Below are 20,568 nucleotides of genomic sequence, written 5' to 3' on the forward strand. Positions count from 1 at the left end.
AGACTGAATCTGGCATGACCAAAGTTACATCAGCTGAATTGGTTGTAGAAACCACAACTGGCATCATGTACCATGGAAAGAGAGCAGTGACAGCATGGTAAGGATTGATGTGGGTGCAGGTGTGATAAGTCATACTAGCTCTGGACAATTAGCATTAGTTCTGGACTAAGAGTTCATTTTACTTCATTTTTGGAGTCTATATTTAAAACATTATTCATAACATAGAAGAAATTTTAGTCTAGATTTTTATTTTATCTTATAAGCCACAAAATAACAGATAATACTCCGTAAAGTATTAGTTGAAATTGGTCTAATGCCATTAAGAGATATAAACAATTACCTCAAATAAAATGTCAAGTGTTTTAGTTTGCTAAGCTGCTGGAATGCAATATACTAGAAATGGAACAGCTTTTGAAAGAGGATTTATTAAGTTGCAAGTTTACATTTCTAAAGCCATGAAACTGTCCAAATAAAGGCACCAAGAAGAGATTACCTTTACTCAAGAAAAGCTGATGCCATCCAAATGACTCTATCAGCTGGGATATCATACGGTTGGCATATGCTGGAATCTTTGGGTTCTGGACACCTCTCAGCTGGAAAGGCACACAGTGACACCTAAAGCTTTCTCTCCTCATTTCATAAGGCTTTCCTGGCAGCATCTTCCATCAGCATCTCCAAAGGTCTCTGGTTGTGTGTGGCTCTTTCTAAAACTATTTCCTCTTATAGGATCCAGTAACCACCCTCAACTCGAATGGGTGGAAACACATCTCCATGAAAACCATCAAATCAAAAGTTACCACCAACAATTGAGTGAGTCACAAGTGCATGGAAGAAATCAAAAAGATCCCACCCAGCAATATTGAATGAGTATTAAAGAACTTGGCTTTTCTGGGGTACAAGACAGTTTCACGCATGCACACCAAGTTTGTTTTTTCCTATGCTTGCTTCAAAGTAAAAGCATTTATACTAATACATTTTTTATTATGCCTAGCTTTGAACATTTTGCATAGGTGTTCTACTTATTCTAATGTTCTAAGTGCTTTTCTCAGTCTAATTTTAACAGTCTCTTTGGCCAAAGGTATTTAATGATTTTCACATAATATATTTTATTGTTGTTGTTAGGAAAATGGATAAAATGAAACTGAATTTATTGAAATTGGTCAGACAATGTAATCTGAGAAACCTCACCATTATCTGAGTAGAATTTCATAAGTATTGTTGCAGTGTAATCATTTTTAATGTTAAAATCCATTACAATGATTTTCTTTCTTTTTATAAGTTATAGAGGTGTGATGGTTAGGGTGATGTGTCAAGTTGGCAAGGTGATGGTGTCCAGCTGTCTGATCAAGCAAACACTACCTTAACCATTACTGTGAGAACATACCATGGATTTAAATCATCAGTCAGTTGATTGCATCCATGGCTGATTATATCTACAATCAACCAAATGGCATGTCTTCTACAATGAGAGATGTTTAATATAATCAATGGAAGACTTTTAAAGGAGAGGTGACATCAACTTTCATTTCTACTTCATCCAGCCAGACTGTCCTGGGGAATTCATCAAGAACCTTCGTGGGAGTACCAGCTTCCAGCCTTCCCTACAGAATGTGGACTCATGCATCCCCATAATTACATGAGACATTTTTATACAATCTCATACTATTTAATGTCTGTTCTGTTTCCCTAGAGAACACTGACCAAAACAGTTTCACTACCAGGAGTGGGGTACTGAGATATGTGAACACCAAGGATGCTGAAATGGCTTTATAAATGGATAAGGAGAAGATTCTGAAAGAATTTGATCAAAAAGGACTTTGGTCTGAAGAGATTGTTGGTGGAAATATACATTCTAAAGATACTTTGAATGAGGGCTTAGACAGAAAGGATCAGTGTGTCATTGTAAACTGGAAAGAAGTTTATCCTTGTTTTACAGTGGCAAAAAAATTGTCAAACAAATACTGCTGTTGAATGGAAAGCAGAATTTAAAAGCAACAAGGTGAGATATCTAATTGAGAAGATCTCCGAACTAAATGTGGAAAATGCATCCTGTTTTCTCCTTGCAGCTTACAGTAAAATGTGAGAGGAATGGGATAATCTGAGAACTGAACTCTTTGGTAAAACAAAACCGGAGACTGATAGTGTAGAAAACTCTGAGCATTTGGAAAATGAGTCCCCAGACAAGAATGCCTCATGTGAGGATTTAGCCAGACAAGCCTGCCATTTCAGTATAAGCCAGGATTGAAAATGGAGTTATATGGAAAGAATTTGTGGAAAGTCCTATTGTTTGATAGCTGTGACCTCTGCATGCTTCATGGAAAACTGACAAGTTTGTTCCCAGAGCTGCATAAATGGAAACACTGCCAGTCTGGACCAAAAGGGAGAGAAAAAGGACAGATTGAAGGAAACATGGCTTTCAAGGCAGAAACATGGAAACCAAGGTGTGGAACTGAGACCACTTAGGCCTGGAGAGCAGATCCATCCATGCATGGAGAAAGGGCAAGTTTACCCCACAGTTTGCAGAGGAGAGCCTGGCTTCCCTGTCGCTCAGGGAGAGGTTTATTTCTACAAGCCTCAGAGGGAGTAGAAAACATTCTCTAGGGATTGGGGAGAACCTGGCTACCACATTGTTCTGAAGTGATTGAGAGTGTATCCTGGAGATGACAGAGAGTCCGGGTACTTGACCTGATGCTTGGAGAGTGTGAATCTAAGAACAACAAAGTTTCCCTAAAGCTTGGATATATTAAAACCCTCACCCCAACTTTGGAGAGAGCAGGGTTACTGCCATTTTTTCAAGACCTGAGGATAAAATATCATTCTATAAATGATTCTCAGACCTTGAAACCTAATGAAGTATGTTCTGCAGTCTTTCAGAATTGTTGGGGAACTATGACCGCTATTTTCCCTTCCAATTTCTCCCTGTGAAAATGGAAAGCTTTATCCTATTACTGCCCTCTTTGGATATTAGAAGCCGATAACTTGTTCTAAGTTTCCCCAGATTAACAACCGGAAGAGACTTTTGCCTTAGGATAGACCAGAACTGTAACTGATCTTAATAAGACTTTGTACTGCTTTTTTTTTTTTAACCTTGTATTGTATATTGTTGCTGAAATATTTTATGGCTTCTGTGATACTATGATCAAATTAATATAGTTTGTATATGGAAAGACAAGTATTTTTGGATCCAGAGGGTAGAATGTGCTAGTTTGAATTTGTTATGCATGTCAGAAAAGTCTATGTTCCTTTAATACTATCATGTGGGGCAGACCTATTATTAAGTGGGGCCTTTAGATTAGATTATTTCCATGGAGATGTGACCCCACCCGTCCCAGATGAGTCTTAATCTGCTTGCTAGAATCCCATTTTGGAGAGCGCTCTCAGCTGTGAGAGTCAGAGAAGCTAAGAGACAGAAATACCCTGGAAGAAACAAGCAAGTAGTCACAGGATCCCAGAGAATTTTGGAGCAAAGAACCAGCATATGGCAACCATGGACCTTACCATAGAACAGAGAAACTGCAGATGCCATTATCCTTTCTTCAGTGATGGTAATTTTTGTTGATGGCTTAGTTTGGACTCTTTTTTGGCCTTAAAACTGTAAATTTGTAACCTATTTAATCTCCTTTGAAAAGTCAACCCATTTCTTGTATATTCCATTCTGACAGCTTTAGCAAACTAAAACAAGGGGCAACCCATACTGACTACTGATTTTCTGGATTTAAAATGTGGTTCCCCCATTATACAGTTGTGTAATATTGACAAAGTTATAGTTTTTATGAATTTCATGTAATTCACTTCTCCCATTTATGAAATGGAGATAACTTTATTTCCTACCTTATAGCACCATTATGAGGATAAAATGAATTGAATTTATCATCAATGAAGTATTTAACAAAATGTCTAGAATGTTTGCTGTTATATGTCTATCAAACTGTCACAGTATAATCTATAATCACTGCTTTTATATGTCTTCAAAATTCTGACAGATACTAAATCCTAAGAGTGAAGCCAAGAAGTCTCTCTGCTTCCACCTTGACTGCTGCTGATGATACGACTACTGATAGTATTATTACCATGTCCTTCATTTTAAACTACCAATGTGTGTATCCTACAGAATGCTCATTCACAAATACGCACATATATATATACATATACATATTTACACGCATATTTATATCAACACTGTTTTTCATTTCCTATTTATCAATAAGAAAAATTGATTCTTTTCTCCAGTGTTAATGGGTTTATTGATTCAGTCTCTCTTCACATCTTTAAATTTTATGATATCTGAGAGAAGGTAAGAACTTAACAGTTGAAAACTGAAGTAAAATCAGAACACAAAGAAGTAAATACACATGGGAGCCATCTTTATTTCTGCAGTCTCAGTAATCTTGGAAATTTTGAATTCCTTTTTAAGAATCATATGGGATGTGTGGAGTAGGTTGCTATATAATGTGCTATGGGAACATAGGCTCAGACACAACTGAGACTCTGAGCAAATGACCACTTATTTGTTTGCACAGCACAATGGGTCCAAAAGAGCTGGGGTGAATCATTTCTATGTATCAAAGGGTTTGGAGAATATTGTCCAGTCATCCAGAGAGGCCAACTGTTAGGTTAGTGTCAGCAGATGGCAGCTCCACACGTCTATCTCTCTACTCACAGGAGATGAGGGACACCTACACTGACACGGTGCTCAGTTCTATACACTTTAGTTTGGGAGGGGATTGTAATGAGCAGCCTTGTGCATTTGGTAAGCAGTTGTGACTGATAAAGGATTTAATGGCTCCCACCTCCAGATCTCTTGGAAAATAGAAATATACTAAGCACCAGCATGCAAACAAGCACAAAGGGAAATGTATCAAACACCTGCATGCAGACCCACAAGGGTGAAAACCTAACAAACACCTGCATGAAAAAAATAAACAGTTGCACGCAGATGGGAAAATGTGGGAGATAGAAGAGGGCTGCAAGGTGGCCACTGAATGTGCCCTTGACTTTCCCAATAGAAAGAGAGAAAAATGATACTCAATGTCATGGTCAAGGACATGCGTCAACTTGGCCAAGTTGTGGTACCTGTTTATCTAGTTGGGCAAGTGCTGGCCTGTCTGTTGCAATGAGGACATTTCATACAATTAGATCATGATCACGTCAGCTGCATCCACAGCTGATTCCATTTGTAATCAGCCAAAGGGGAGTGTCTTCTACAATCAGTGATGCTTAATCTAATCACTGGAAGCCTTTTAAAGAGGACTCAGAGGAGACAGGTTCCATTCCTGCTTTGGCTGGTGAGCCTCTCCTGTGGAGTTCATCCAGACCATCCATTGGAGTCATCGCCTTCACAGCCTGCCCTGTGGATTTTGGACTCTGAGTTCCTGCAGTCACGTGAGACACTTTTATAAATAGTATATTTGCAAGTGTTCTCTGTTGATTCTGCTGCTCTAGAGAACCCTAACTAATGCACTCAATACATAAGTAAAATGTGATGTTCTAATAGGAGGTCCCTCCCAAAATAAATGAAAAAAAATGAAAGTATTGGTCAATATGATGCTATAAAAGATATTGTAAGGATATATTTGGGCAGTAAAAAAAATTAAAATTAGGGATTTGTGAGACACAGAAGTAAATGAAAAGAGTAAGAAAGTCTAGATATTTAGAAACCCAACATTTACAACGACTATGTAAAGAAATAAAGTATTTTGGGGGAAAGTTAGAAATACAATTGAAATATATGACCAAAAAGTATATAAGTTGAGTTGGCAGTAATCAGAGACAAGTGTAAAACACTAGCTTTCTGCAGAAGGAGAGTAAAGGTACCAATTAATTCTCAATTTAATGACTTAATGATGCATGCTATAAAGTATAGAAACAGCATATAGAATTGCAAAATTAGTGAAGGAGAAAATTGCAATGTTTTAAAATAGTTAATCTAAAAGAAAACAAAAAATCACAGAAGTCAGGCAGTATGAAACAAAATACAATCATAAAGTTTAACGTCTAAAAAAATTAATTATGTTCCATATAAATGAGCCAAAATATTCAACCAAAATGAAGGAATGAAAGCTAGAATTATAAGAAACTTAAAAATGATCACTCTTGCGCTAAAAATAACAGTAAAGGTGAAAACCTGAATATAAGAAAATTTTCCATGCCCAACAGAGACCTGTGTTTACAGGGCTAATCAAACTAGGCAATCTGAAATAGGAGAATACAGACAGTCCCAGCCGAGATCAGCTTATCTGGAGCAAAAGTGCTGGAACTACAAGATGGTAGATCCATTTCAAAGGTAACTGAGGAATTGCCATAACTTGTGTGTGGACTAGCATGAGAGTGAGAAACTTCTGATGGTCTGAGTATTAGGGGGTTCCCACACTTTTGTAGGTTTTTCTTCCAGGAACCCCACTGGGTTCTCAATGAAGAGTCAGGAAGATGCTCTCTTAGTTCTGGCAGAATGAGGGTAAATAAACATTGTAAATATTCCCAGAGTGTTCTGCAAAAGAAAGGCCTACTCCCCAAGGGAGAAGATTTTTCCAGGGCCTGATTCCATCTGGTGGAGGCACATTTTCCTGACACAAGCTTTTAGTCTTTTTATCAGAGCTAAGGGGAGGGGCAGGAGGTGATACTGAGGAACAATAGTGAATGTCATAGCCCAGGGACATAGGGGCAAAAAGTGAGTGAGATTTAATAATTTGACAAAAATAAAGAAAGAATCTTTGGACTCATCAGTTGATCAGAAACAGCCAAAGAAAGAATCAGTGAGCTTGTGATATGTAAATAAAACTTCCTCAAATTGAAAGAGAAAGAGAGAGAGGGAAGAAGGATGGAAGGAAAGAAAGAAGGAAGGAAAGAAGGTAGGAAGGAAGGAATAAAGGGAAGGGAGAAAAATAAAAACAGCACATCTAAGAAATGCAGGATGAAGGAAGGAATAAAGAAAGAAAAAAGAATGAAAGAAGATAAAATAAAAGCAGTGCATCCAAGAAATGCATGACAATTTCAAAAGTGTGACATGTGCAATAGAAATGGCAAAAAAAAAGGGGGGGGGGGAGAGGGAACAGAAGAAATATTTGAAGTAAAAATGGTTGCTTCCCTTACACAATTAATGGTAAACACCCAAGCAAAGATAAACAAGCTCAGGCAACACCAAGCAGTGTAGTAACCCCAGAAAAACATTTAAGCACATCATATTACACTGTAGCAAATCAAAGACTAATAGAAACTCTTTAAAGAAGCAAAAAGACAGGGACATTTTTACCTGCTATAGAATAAGTATAAGAATCATAGCAGACTTCATGTCAGAGACCATGTAAATGAGAAGAGCGTGCAGTGAAATTGTTCAAATGTTGAAAGAAAAGCAAAACAAAAACAATTTAATAAAAGAAGTCTTTAATTCTGTATTCAGGTAGAGTAATTTTCAAATTGAAGAAGTAAAGATACTCTGGGAAAAACAAAAATTGTCAACAGATTGACCCTTCAAAAAATTAAAGAAAAGTACTTCATGATGAAGGAAAACAATACAGGAAAGTAACTCAGAAACACATAAAGAGCACCTACATTTGACATTATGGTAAATGGTGAGGATCTGGGTGCTTTACCACTAAGGTTTCGATCAAGCAAGCATGTTCTCTCCTACCACTCCTATTCAACATCATACTGAATGACCTCACCTAGTAGAGTAATTCAAAAAAAGGAAGTAAAGGGCATATTGATTTTGAAGAAATAAAACTTTTCTCAGATAACTTCAAAAAAGCATTTGCAAAAAAGAAAAAAAGTCCCCTGGAAATAAGAGGCAAGTACAATAAGTTGCAATGAATACATGGACTTTTAAATGTAAAAAAATAACCATTTGAATAGGTGACATACTTAGATATAAATTTGAGTACAGAACTTAAACATAAGCACAGGATTTGTGTGGAAAGCTACAAAACTCTGATGAAAGAAATCAAAGGAGAATTAAATAAGTGGACATATAGTCTGTGTTTATGGATTGGAAGATCCAGTACTGAGGAAGATGTCAATTCTCTCTAATTTGATCTAGAGATTCAGCACAATCCAAGTTTAATTCCAGCAAGCTGTTTTGTAGATAGGACAAAGTGAATAAGCAACATTACACTGAAGAAGAATAGAGTTTGAGGATGCAAAGAACTCAGTTTCAAGACTGAATATAAAGATACCATAACCAAATCAGCGTTGCATTTTTGAAAGAGTAGACACGCAGTTCAACGGACAGGATAGATACGTGCAACTATGGTCAACTGTTCTTTGACAAAGGAAACAGGGCAATTCAATTCTGAAAGGGTATTCTGTTCAACAAATTGTGGTTGAATACATTAAGTCCATGTACAAAATAATGAATCTAGACAAAACTTTAATTTTGAACATAAATGAACTCTAATTGGATAAAAAATCTAAATTTAAACGCAAAACTATGAAAATTCTGGAAGAAGGTATGGCAGAAAACTTAGAGGACCTTGTATTTGGTCATGAACTGTTAGATTTAATACCAAGAACATGACCCATAATAGAAAGCATAGATAAGTTGGGCTGCAATAAAATATAAAACTTTTGTTCCACAAATGTCACTTTAAAAGAATGAAAGGCAAACCACAAACTGGGAAAAAATATTGGCAAAATATATCTAATAAAGAACGTATACAAAATGTAAAAGGTAATCTTCAAACTCAACAATAAGAAATAAAAAACAAAATTCAACTAAAATGAGGAAAAAAATCAGAACATGTTGGTGAACAATAATGTCTCACCAAAATGAAAAAGATAAGTCAAATAAGCATATGAAAAATGCTAAACATAACTTGTCATTAGGGAATTTGAAATCAAAACAGCAATGAAGGTGATTCAGTGATAAAATGATTGCCTGCCTTGTGGGGGACCAGAGTTCAATTCCTAGCCCATGACCTCAACTCCAAATAAATAAATAAATAAATAAAAGCAAAAAAAAAAAAAAACAAAACCAGCAATGAGATGCAGCTACATTTCTATTGCACACTTATTAGAATGGCTAAAAAATATATGGAATCTACCACATTCACTCCAGTGAAGATATGGAGTAACAGGAATTTTCACTCAGAGCTGTTGGAAATGCATAGAGATATAGTCACTTTGGAAGAGAGTTTGGCAGTTTCGCACAAATTAGGTATTTTAATACTAATGTGTCCAGACAAAAATCTGCATGCTAATGTTTATAGTAGCTTTATTCATAATCACCAACCAAAATGTAATTCAATAGATAAATGCATTAAAAAACTGCAGCAAAATCAAACAATAGTAGTAGTATTCAGCATTATAAAGCAACGCAAACTACTATGCCATGGAAACATGGATGTGTATTTCCATGTGAATGAGACCAGTCTAAATATGCTACATACTGTATGATTCCAAGTATTTAATATTCCAGAAAAGGCAAAAAGTTCAGTGCTTGCCTGGGTTTCAGGGGTATTGGATGGAATATTGAATAAGTGATTACAGGGGATTTTTAAAATAAAAAAATGCATGATTCTGTAATTGTGGATGCATGCCCCTATGAGTTTTCTAAACCCATTGATGTTCACACACAAAGAGTTTATCTTAATCTACTCAAATTTTAAAAACAATCATTTAGAAGTTCCAGAGGTTCCCAGAATGGAATGCAGAATATAGCAAAATCTATATTGCAAATGAATAAAACAACTTCAATAAAGGAGGCAAGGGAAAAAGAGCTGATATAAATAATTTAGGAAATGAATGAAGTCTGTTAAAGTTGAAAGAAACTGTACATAAGCACTCTATTCTAGTCTGTTAATCAAAACAAGGGAATCGGATTGTCACTGCTTAAAGAGGACTAAGGATACAGGAGGGCTAAATGCAATGGGGTATTCTTGGAATTCTTGAACAGAAAAAGGACATTAAGTAAAACTAAGAAAATCTGGATTATGTGGTTTGTTTATAGTAAAAAATGTTTCAAATTCCTGTAAGATGTTAATGACAGGAAAAACTGGGTGGGAGTCTATGAGAACTCAGTGCACTAACTTTGTAATTTTTCCATAAATCTTAAACTGCTCTCAAATTAAAAGTTTATTGTTTTTAAATCCAACATGTTCAAGAGACATACTGATCACATGAAAAAAATTGAAAATTTGCAAGTCAACTAATGGAAATTGACACACCTTCAAATGTTAAAGAACAAAAGCTAGTGTAGTTATTTCATTAACAGTCAAAGCAAAAACTATCAGGCAAAAAGCACTACTTGTTCTAGAAGGAGTCATTTCATTTACTTCTTTATGAAGAAGTTTCAATTCAAAAGGAGTAGGTTTTCTTTTGCACCTAATTACTTGGCCTTAAAATATATAAAAAAAAAATCCTGCAGAAATTAATAAAGTGTGAAAAAGAAATTCGTCCTACAACATATTTAATTATAACACTACTCCCAACAATGGCAGAATACATATTTTTCCAAACATGTATGAAAAATACGTTGATCATATCTTAGGTGATAAAACCAGTCTAAATGAATTTCCAAGGAGGAAAAATAGATATATTAATACAATATTTTATATCATTAAGAAACTATTAATCTAGATATCAATACCAGATTGTTTCCCCAAATTAGAATATATACACAGTTTTTAACATAAGAATATATTTCTACATATCTCATATGTAAAGAAATTGAAATGTAAATCAGAAAATATTTTCTCTCAAATGATAAAATATTACTTGACAATATTGAATAATTGCTGAGAATATTGAATTGAACAATAAAATATTACATGTCAATTTGGAAAGTTATAATTTTACATACAAAAATTAATAATGACCAGGACTAAAAAATGCAATAAGATAAATATATGTCTCAAAGTTAGACAAGGAAGAAAAAGGAAACTTAAATTAGGTGACATGAAGGAAATTATAAACAGAGAAATAAGCATTAATGAAATGGAAAACAAATTCAGCAGAGAAAATGAACAAATCTAAAAATTAGCTCTTCAACAAAAAACAAAATTAAAAAATAAACTGTTGTGACTCAAAAAATTATAGTGAATTTATCAATAACAATTCCTGGAAATGAAAAATGGGAATCACTATAAACCCTTCTAGCATTAAACACATTTTAAAGTAGTATATTGTTGAAAATCTATATGCCAAAAGTCTTGAATAGTTAGAACTATGAAAATTCCTAGAAGAGAAAAATTTATTGACATTGACTTAAGAAAAAATATAAAGCTGCCATCGTTCTAGCTTCATTTAGAAAATTTTATGTTTCAACATTAAGTGGCTTCTTAAAGAGGAAAGAGATGCTCAGATTGCTTCTCAGAAATTGTTTATGAATAGGAAGTCCAATCTTTCATAATCTCTTCCAGAGTATGTGAAAATCAATAACTGTCTTCACCTCATTACATAATCCAAGTTTTGCTACCATTATAGAGTTTACTAGCATTAAAGAAAATGCAGGAAAAATAAATTACACACTAGTCAGATTTATAAATTTAGATGTAAAAAATTCAAATGAAGCTTTAGCCACTTAAATTAGGTAATATTTATTGTGATTCATATATCATGATTGGGTTACCTCAAACTCCTAAGCTTCTAAGTATGGGTTAACTAGAATATATGATTTTTCAGTTGTAATCTATTAACATGGCAAATACATATCGATGGGCATTCTACCAAAATTTTAAAGCAAGCATAATAATCAATGACATTTTGAATAATTTTCTCTTTGGGATGAGATTATTCAAACACACATCTTAACATCTCTTCTATTCAACATTTTATTACGATCCTAACAATTTTTTTTTTCACTTAGTGAGTATTTGTCCTTCTGTTTCTGACTAATTTCACTCAGCATAATGTTCTCAAGCTTCATTCATGTTGTTACGTGCTTCATGACTTTATTCTGTCTTATTGCTGCATAATATTCTATTATATGTATATACCACAGTTTGTTTAGCAACTTGTCCGTTGATGGACATTTGGCTATTTCTATCTCTTGGCAAATGTAAATAATTGTGCTATAAACATTGGCATGCAGACTTCCGTTTGCGTCTTTGCCTTCATTTTCTCTGAGTATATACCTACTAATGGGATTGCTGGATCATATGGCAGTTCTATATTTAGCTTCCTGAGGAACCACCAAACTGCCTTCTAGGTGCACAAGTATGCCTCTTTCTCCACATCTTCTCCAGCACTTGTCATTTTCAATTTTTTTTTTATAATGGCCATTCTAGTGGGTGTGAGATGATATCTTATTGTGGTTTTAATTTGCATTTCCCTAATAGCCAATGAAGTTGGGCATCTTTTCATATGCCTTTTAGCCATTTGTATTTCCTCTTCTGAGAAGTGTCTTTTTATGTCTTTTGCCCATTTTTAAACTTTTTAATTGTATAACATATATACAAAGCAAAGAAAGAAAAAAGCAATGGTTTTCAAAGCATGCTTCAACAAGTAGTTACAGAACAGATCCAGAGTTTGTCATGGGCTCCTATTCCACCATTTCATATTTTTCTTTCTAGTTGCTCCAAGATGCAGGAGCCTAGAAGGAATATTAATATAGTGATTCAGCAGCCATACTCATTTCTTATCCCATTTTCCTTGTTATACCTCCTCCTCCTTTAATCCTTCATCTATTCTATAGGGATCTTTGGGAAATGCCAGTTCTGACTTTTTCATGTTGAGAAGTAGTATCCACACTGAAAGATAGGGTGATGTAGGTAGTTGATAAATGTGGAGAGGCTGGTCCCTCTGAGTTTCAGGATTTATCTGACCTAGGAACCCATTGGGAATTATATGTTCCAGGAAGGCAAACCTAGTGCATGAAACCTTTATAGAGTCCTCAGTTTGAGCCCTCATTATTCTGAAGAGTTATGATCCTAACAATTTTGATAAGTTTGCATTTGACAACTAAAGTTCACAGATATGTCTAAATAAAGTATATATTAAAATATGCAAAATATAGTAGTTCAGTTATTTAGAGACTTAGCAATTTAATGCCTTAAATAAAAGTATGTTAAAATATTTCAACATAATAATATTCACACTGAAATAAAAATAAGGGAATTCATTGGAATAAACCTAGTAATAATGTAAAAATAACCTATAGAGTATGTGTGTGTGAATTTAAATTGTTTAAATTAATGGAAACACTCTTGATTTGTCTTGCTTTGATTTCAAAATGATATGAATTTGTAGGAAATAGAAACTTCTGATTATGAAGAAATGTTTGTCAAATAGACCAGTTGAACAGAATAAAGAACCAGAAAGAGACCCATCCCAAGCAAATGAAAAAAAAAAAAAAATAAATAAATAAAAAGTGGAAGGGCAATATTGCACAGTATAGGGTAAGGTGTAACATTTTCAATAAATGGTGCTCAGGAGAATGGATAGGCATGTGAAAATTAAAAAGAGAAGACAAAAGAAATGAACAGAAAACAGGAACTCACCTGGCACCATATTTTAAAATAAAAGACATATACATTAAGTCCTAAATGTGAAAAACAAAATTATATGGCTTTTAGAAGGATATAGTTCACATCTTGAGATGAGGAGTTTTTCCTTTTTGAAGCAAAACTTCCAAATCACTCATGAGAAATGAAATTCTGAATGAACTAGAATATCTTAAAATTAAATAATTAACAAGAGATTTCTGCTCACCATATATACCATTAATAAATGAAAATAAAACTGCAGATGATGGAGAATTATTTTCAAAGCATTTGACTAACACAGAACTCATACATAGAATATATAAGGTACATTAAAAAATAAATAGTACAAACATAAATAGCCCAATGAAAATGGAAAAGTGACTGAAAAAGAAGCTGTAGAAGAGGGTATTCAAATGGTAAACATGCGAAGACATTTATAAAGATGACAATATAAGTCAAAACAATGCAATGCTGCCATACAATTAGGAAATTAGCAAAAATGAAAAGCCTGGTACTTTCTTCAGTGTGGAAGAAAGGAAACTCTCAGAAAACTGGTGATAAATAGAGTGGTAAATTTCTGCCCTACAGAAATCCATAAAAATGGGCACAAGTAAGAGTGATAAAGATTGCACATAGGAGCACTCTATAATATTCAACCAGGAAACACTCCAAATATCCATTAACAGAAGAATGTATAAATGGAATTGCTATTTATTGACAATAGAATACTAAATTACATTAAAAATCAATTAATTGCTGTTAGTTGCAGGCAAAAAGTTAAAAATACATAAATAATTTTAAAAGAGAAATGCAAGACACAAAACAATACATAGTATTTAAATCATATAAAGTATCATCCATAAGTAGGTAGTAAATAATAAAGGAAAGGATTACCATTGGAGTCATGAAACTGGTTATCTCTGGAGGAGAGGGAGATGTGTTTGAGAAATAAAACATGGGAGCTATTGCATGGAACATGATTCTATTTCTGTCCACAAATAAGAAAAACACAGTATAATTATTCATTATACTATACACTAATATTTTATTAATTTTTTTGTCATTGTGTGATATTTCAAATCAAGAGTTAAAACATCAATAAATGCACACAATGTCATTAAGTAGTATTCTCTGCTATGATTTTATAATTGCCTTCACCTTATATATCTTCCTTTAACTGATTCTCCTGAATTTATTTTATTTAGATCTTGAATGAACACGTGAATTATAATTTCATGTTGGATATGATTTTTAGCATTTTTCATTAGTTGACTGTCAACATTTAATAATAAACACTCTGCTGTAGCTCTGAACCTCTGGGCTGGCAAGTGTCCTCTTGAGAAAACCCTTCCATGCCATGACTGCCCATATTTGTGAGCATATGCTGATTTTTCCTTTACTTCTTTTCAGCTGGCCTACATTGGCAATACTATAGTGCTTAGATATTAAATTTTCCCTTCAACTTACCATGATCATAGCAAAAATGGCCACTTTTCAATTGTGATTTCCTGACTCCACTAACATCGACTGTTGTCACGATGAATTTTTAAATATCTTGTATGTAATCACACTTCTCAGCAGTTTGTCTAAGCAAAATGACATTCTGTTTATTCTAAATGCTCTGTAACAAGGCTAGCTCTACCCTAGGATACATGTCACTTCCAGGAAGAGGTGCAGTTATCTCATCAGCAATTTAACGCTGCTAATTTGTTTTGTTTATTGATTACTTTCTTTGATATCTATTATTTTTTTTGTTATAATCTTGTGTTTATTATTTTAAACTTAAATACTTTCTCAGCAGTTGCAGGATCTGTTCTCTCTTCTTGTAGTCCTCAGAAGTCTTCTATTTCATATTCAAAAAGTAATCATGCTCTCATATTCATGCATTCTTTTCTGTTAATAAATCATTAAATGTCTTCCACAGTTTGATTCCCTTTCTTTCCCACTTTGCTCATAGTTGAAGGCTTTTAGCTCTATTCTGCTCAGCTTTCATCATCTGGTTTTGAACATACATTATCACAGACATTTTTCTAGGTCATGCAAGAATACGTTAAAATGTAGGAGGATACTGCCTTCATAAGTGGGTATGAAGATCATAGTGCTCTACCAAAGTAAACAACCATGGATAATTTGGCATATTAGAGACTGCTTTCATAAAGTATCTTATTTATATTTATTTTCCTAAGAATAGAATAACTTTCTAATTTGTCAGGAATCTTGTAGCTTTAAGCCATAAAAAACATAGAACAACGATTTCCAACACTTTTGGCGTTAGGCAATGAAAAACAGTGCTACCTAAGGGATAGACAAATGAGATTGTCCCTATAATTTTTTAATATAATTTCCAGGCCATGGCACAGGGGGAGAGATGCATGTAGAGTACAGTGAGCTTTATGAATTGACAAATCAAAGCTGAGAATATGGGAAAGCAAAGGTAACTTGGATTCACAGGACTGATTAATAAGGAGGCCATAACTGTACTGAATGAAGAAGCTCTGAATTTATAAGGAAAGTCCTTTCAAGATGTCAGAACAATAGAAACTTCATATATGCGAAGAAACTGCCTGAGGCTAGAGAAATACCCATATTAAAAAGATTAAAGAGACAAAGAGATATAGAAAATGGCAGAGTAAAAAGTTTCAGGGACCAATCCCTCTACTGAAATAACCATTAAGCTGAATAAAACTATCTAAATAAACTGTTTTGGTCTCTGCAACCTGATCAGCACGTACAACAAACAGCAGAGTGCTTGATGAAGGGTGAGGCTGTTGAATGTCAATAAAAGAGCAGAAAGCATGAGCCAGCTGTCATTCCCCATTTCTCAGCCTTCCTGGGGGTGTGTGAACAGGACCCATAATACAAGAATAGTTGTTTGGTACTAGGGTGAACAGTAGGATCTTGTCCTCCAAATATTTGGAGTTGTGCAAATTGGTCAGCCTGGCAGTTCCATGGGGACCAGCACAGCTTGTCTTTGTTTTGTCACCCTTGAACTGTGGGGACTTCCCCAGAAGATTGGAACACAATTTTTTTAAAATCCAAATATATAAGGAAATCTCTGTGTTATTTAACCACAGAGATAACAGAACAGAAGTTTTAGTGACAGCATTCAAGAAAGTATATAGATTTTATGAAAATAGCTTGGAAAACTCTCTGTACAAATGGATGGCTCCAGCCCTAAAACAACCCAAAACGCAGTCACTGAGGAGGGATAGATTCTGATTTCCAGATTACCATATTAAAATAATCAAGAGTTTCCTGTCCTCAACAAAAAATTGCAAGGCATATAAAGAAACAGCAAATATACTGCATTCAAAGTAAAAAAATAAATATTTGACAGAAACTGTCCATGAGCAAGCCCAGTCATTGAATTGGTGAGTCAAAGATGAAAGATGTCAAAACAACTCTGTTAAGTCCAACCAATGTACTAAAGGAAAACATGGACAAAGAACTAAGGAAACTCAGGAAAATGAGGTACGAACAAAAGAGATGGAAATTATACAAAGAATAAAATATAAACCCGGGGCTTAAAAGTAAAATAACTGAAATGAGAAAAAATAATGACAGGGTTTCTATAGCAGATTTGAACAGACAGAAGGGAGAGTCGCAAACATCAATATAAGTCAGTTAAGACAACTAGTCTGAAGATCAGAAAGAAAAATGAAAAAGAAAGAACAGAAACTGAGGGGTCTGTGGGACACTATCAAATGAACCAATATACAGATAATGAGAGTACCCAGAGAAGGAAAGGAAAAGGCACCAAAGATATATATATTTGAGGAAATAATTATTACAAACTACCCAGATTTGAAAAAGACATGAATTTATGTACCTAAGATGCTCAACAAACTCAGAGTAGGATATCTACAAATTTCTGGTAAGCTTGTCAAAATACAAAGAAAAGAAAGAACCACAAAAGCTGCAAGAAAAAAATGATTCATAATGTACTAGAAGGGATTCAATAAAATTAATTGCTGATTTATCATTAGAAAGCATAGAGGCAAAAAGACAGAGATATGACATATAACATATAAAACGTTGAAAGAATATTTTTTTCAACTTATTTTCTTTCAACTGAAAAGAAACTGAAAAAGAGATCAGACTCCAATTAGAGATATGAAAGAAATGGACTTGGTTAGCACCAAGGTAAATTAGAAAGCAGGGTAAAGAATGAGATGGTCTGTATTTCACAACTTCGACTTCTGCATGAGACCAAAGGAAGAGGTATTCATTTGGTCCAAAATTTAATTTTTATGTAGCACACTGTTCAATTTAACCTGTCTGGTCAGTTTATTTAAACTAGACAGGGAATGAGATCTTATTATTCTGTACAGCCTAAGGTAATACCCGGATACATTTCAGAGTATTTTGGGTAGAAAATAAAATCGTGTTTGCAAAATCACCTTGAGGAACTGGGGGAAAAGGTGAATTATTAAATTCCTCCACCTGAGAAATTCTTGATATTCTCTCAGGCATTAAGTACCCAATTTCTTACACCAAGCCCTTAATCTTGAGGTTTGCCCTTATGAAACTTATTTCTGAAACTGTGAAGGTAGGCCTGCATGCAATTATGCCTAAGAGTCACCCCCAGAGAGCCTCCTTTGTTGTCTACTTGTGACCTTTGTCTTTAAGCCAACTCTGCAAATATACACACTACCCCGACCCCTATGTGGGGTATGACTCCCAGGGATGTAAGTTTCCCTGGCAACATGGGGCATGACTCCCAGGGATGAGTCTGGCTCTGGCATCATGAGATTGAAAATGTACTCCTGACCAAAAGGTGGAAAAAAAAGAAACAAAATAAAGCTTCTGTGGCTAAGAGATTTCAAATGGAGTTTGGAGGTCATTCTGGAGATCATGCTTTAGCCAGATATTTCAAACTACCACAGTATGGCATGCTACAACCAACAATATTCCTGAAAACCCTACAGAGTTCCCTGGTCTCTACCTAAATCTCTATAAATGCTTTTCTTGGTAAGTTTACTTTTTCAGAAACTTAAGTCCTTCAGATAGATCCCAGGCCAGATAAGTCCTGAAACTTAGAGGTACCAATCTCTTGAAGAACATCAACCACTTTCCTACCTCTACCCTATAAGTTCAACACCTCTTTCCCCCACAGAGAGGTCAAAATGGCTGTTGCCAAGACATCCCTGACTATCGAAAGATCAAATGTGAGGGAGGAGACAAATGACTGTGGCTACTGATCACTATATAGATTTTTTTTTTTAGTTTCTAGTGTTTTAGGATAGCCAGTAGGAAATACCTAAATTTATTGAAGTGTAATCCAGTAGCTCTGATCTTTGAAAATGATTGTATGACTATATTGCAAAAAAAACAGAAAAAAGGTCAGTTGTCTGTCTTTGCATAGACATATTTCTGGTCAGTTGTTCCACTGATGTATGTGTGCATATATATATATATTTATCTGTCAGTGCTAGATTGTCTTTGTTAGTCTACGTCTATTGCAAGTCTTAAAATTGGGCACACTACAATACTAGTGGTCAATAAGAGGGAGGAGTAAAGGGTACAGGGTATGTGGGTTTTTTTTTTTCTTTTAATGTCTTTTTTCTGAAGTAAAGTAAATGTTCTAAGGAAGATCATGGTGATGAATGCACAACTCTGTGACGGTACTGTGAGTCATGATTGTATACTGTGGATGGGCTATATAATGTGCTAATATACCTCAAAAAAAATTATGTGAAAAAACTACCCACAAAGTATTCTATATCTGGCAAAACTATCCTTCAAATATGAAGCCTAAGTTAAGACTATCACAAATGTCTTAAGAAGCAAAAGATATGGAAGTTCATTACAAGAAGATCTTCCCTACAAAAAAATGCTAAAGTGAATACTTCAAGGTAAAATGAAAAGACACTAGAGCATAACTGGAAGCTATATAAAGAAATAAGGAACACTGGTAAAGAAGAATACACAAATAAATATAAAAGCTTTTACTATCATACGCTTGATTTTTTTTTTTTTTTTTTTTGGCACCTGTAGGTGCTGGGAATTGAACCCTGGGTCTCTGGCACGAGACCTCTGCTTACTGAGCCACCATGGCTTAACCTATATGTATGACTTTTAACTACTCTTTATAACTATGAGTGAAAACCCAAATACATAAACAGTAATTATGAATCTATGTTAATGGACACAATGTATAAAATTGTTATGTGGTTCAATAAAAATATAAAGGAGCAAGGGTGAAATGCATGGGAGCATAATCCTTTTATACTATGGGAACTAAGTTGGTATTATCCAAACTAGGTTGCTATCACATGAAGATGTTAATTGTAATCCCCAAAGTAATCATAAAGAAATTACTTATACATATACAGAAAAGGAAAAAAGATGAGAATGAAAATGACACACTACAAAATATGAACTAAATCCCCATCAAAAGTCATTAATGGAGGATTTGAATCATCAAAACCATACAACAGATTGAAAAAAGAAGATAAATGCAGAATATACCCTCATTATCAGTAATTACTTTAAATATACATTGATCAAACACTCCAATTAAAAGAAATATTGTCAGAATGGGTAATAAATATGATCCACCTATACACTCTCTACAGATCCTTTAGATATAAAAGACATGTGAAATGATAAATTAGGGCGAACATTACAATGTAAGGGAGGAAATTAAACTGACTATTTTTATCAAGAAATATCTATTAAAAATAAATAACAAGATACACATTCAATGGAAAAATGGCTAAAGATAAAGATGGCAAGTTCTCAGAAAAAAAGGCATACACAAGGTAAAGAAATTATCAGAAATGTAATACATAGAATGAAAATTAGAACAAGGAAGTAGCAAAGATCAAATTGACAAGGATAGAAAAATTATCTATTGCCAAAAAATCAAAACTGGATCTAAGCTTCTGGCTCAACAACATATTCAAGAAATACAGAGGCTAGAGGAACAGGTTAAAACTATGGACAGGGATAAAGTTAGCAGACCTCAACATAAAACCATGCACAAACTATTTGTTGAACAATATGTTGGAAGGTGGTGTGGTGGCTTGGAGCTATGTCCTACACAGGAACCTGTTCTTAGAGTTAATACTTGTAAATAAAATCTTTTGATGAAGTTACTTCAGTTAATGTGTGCCCTAGCTCAGTCAGGATGGGTCCTTGCCCTATTAAT

This window comes from Tamandua tetradactyla, chromosome 9 (assembly GCF_023851605.1).
Source record: "Tamandua tetradactyla isolate mTamTet1 chromosome 9, mTamTet1.pri, whole genome shotgun sequence".
Classification (NCBI taxonomy): Eukaryota; Metazoa; Chordata; class Mammalia; order Pilosa; family Myrmecophagidae; genus Tamandua; species Tamandua tetradactyla.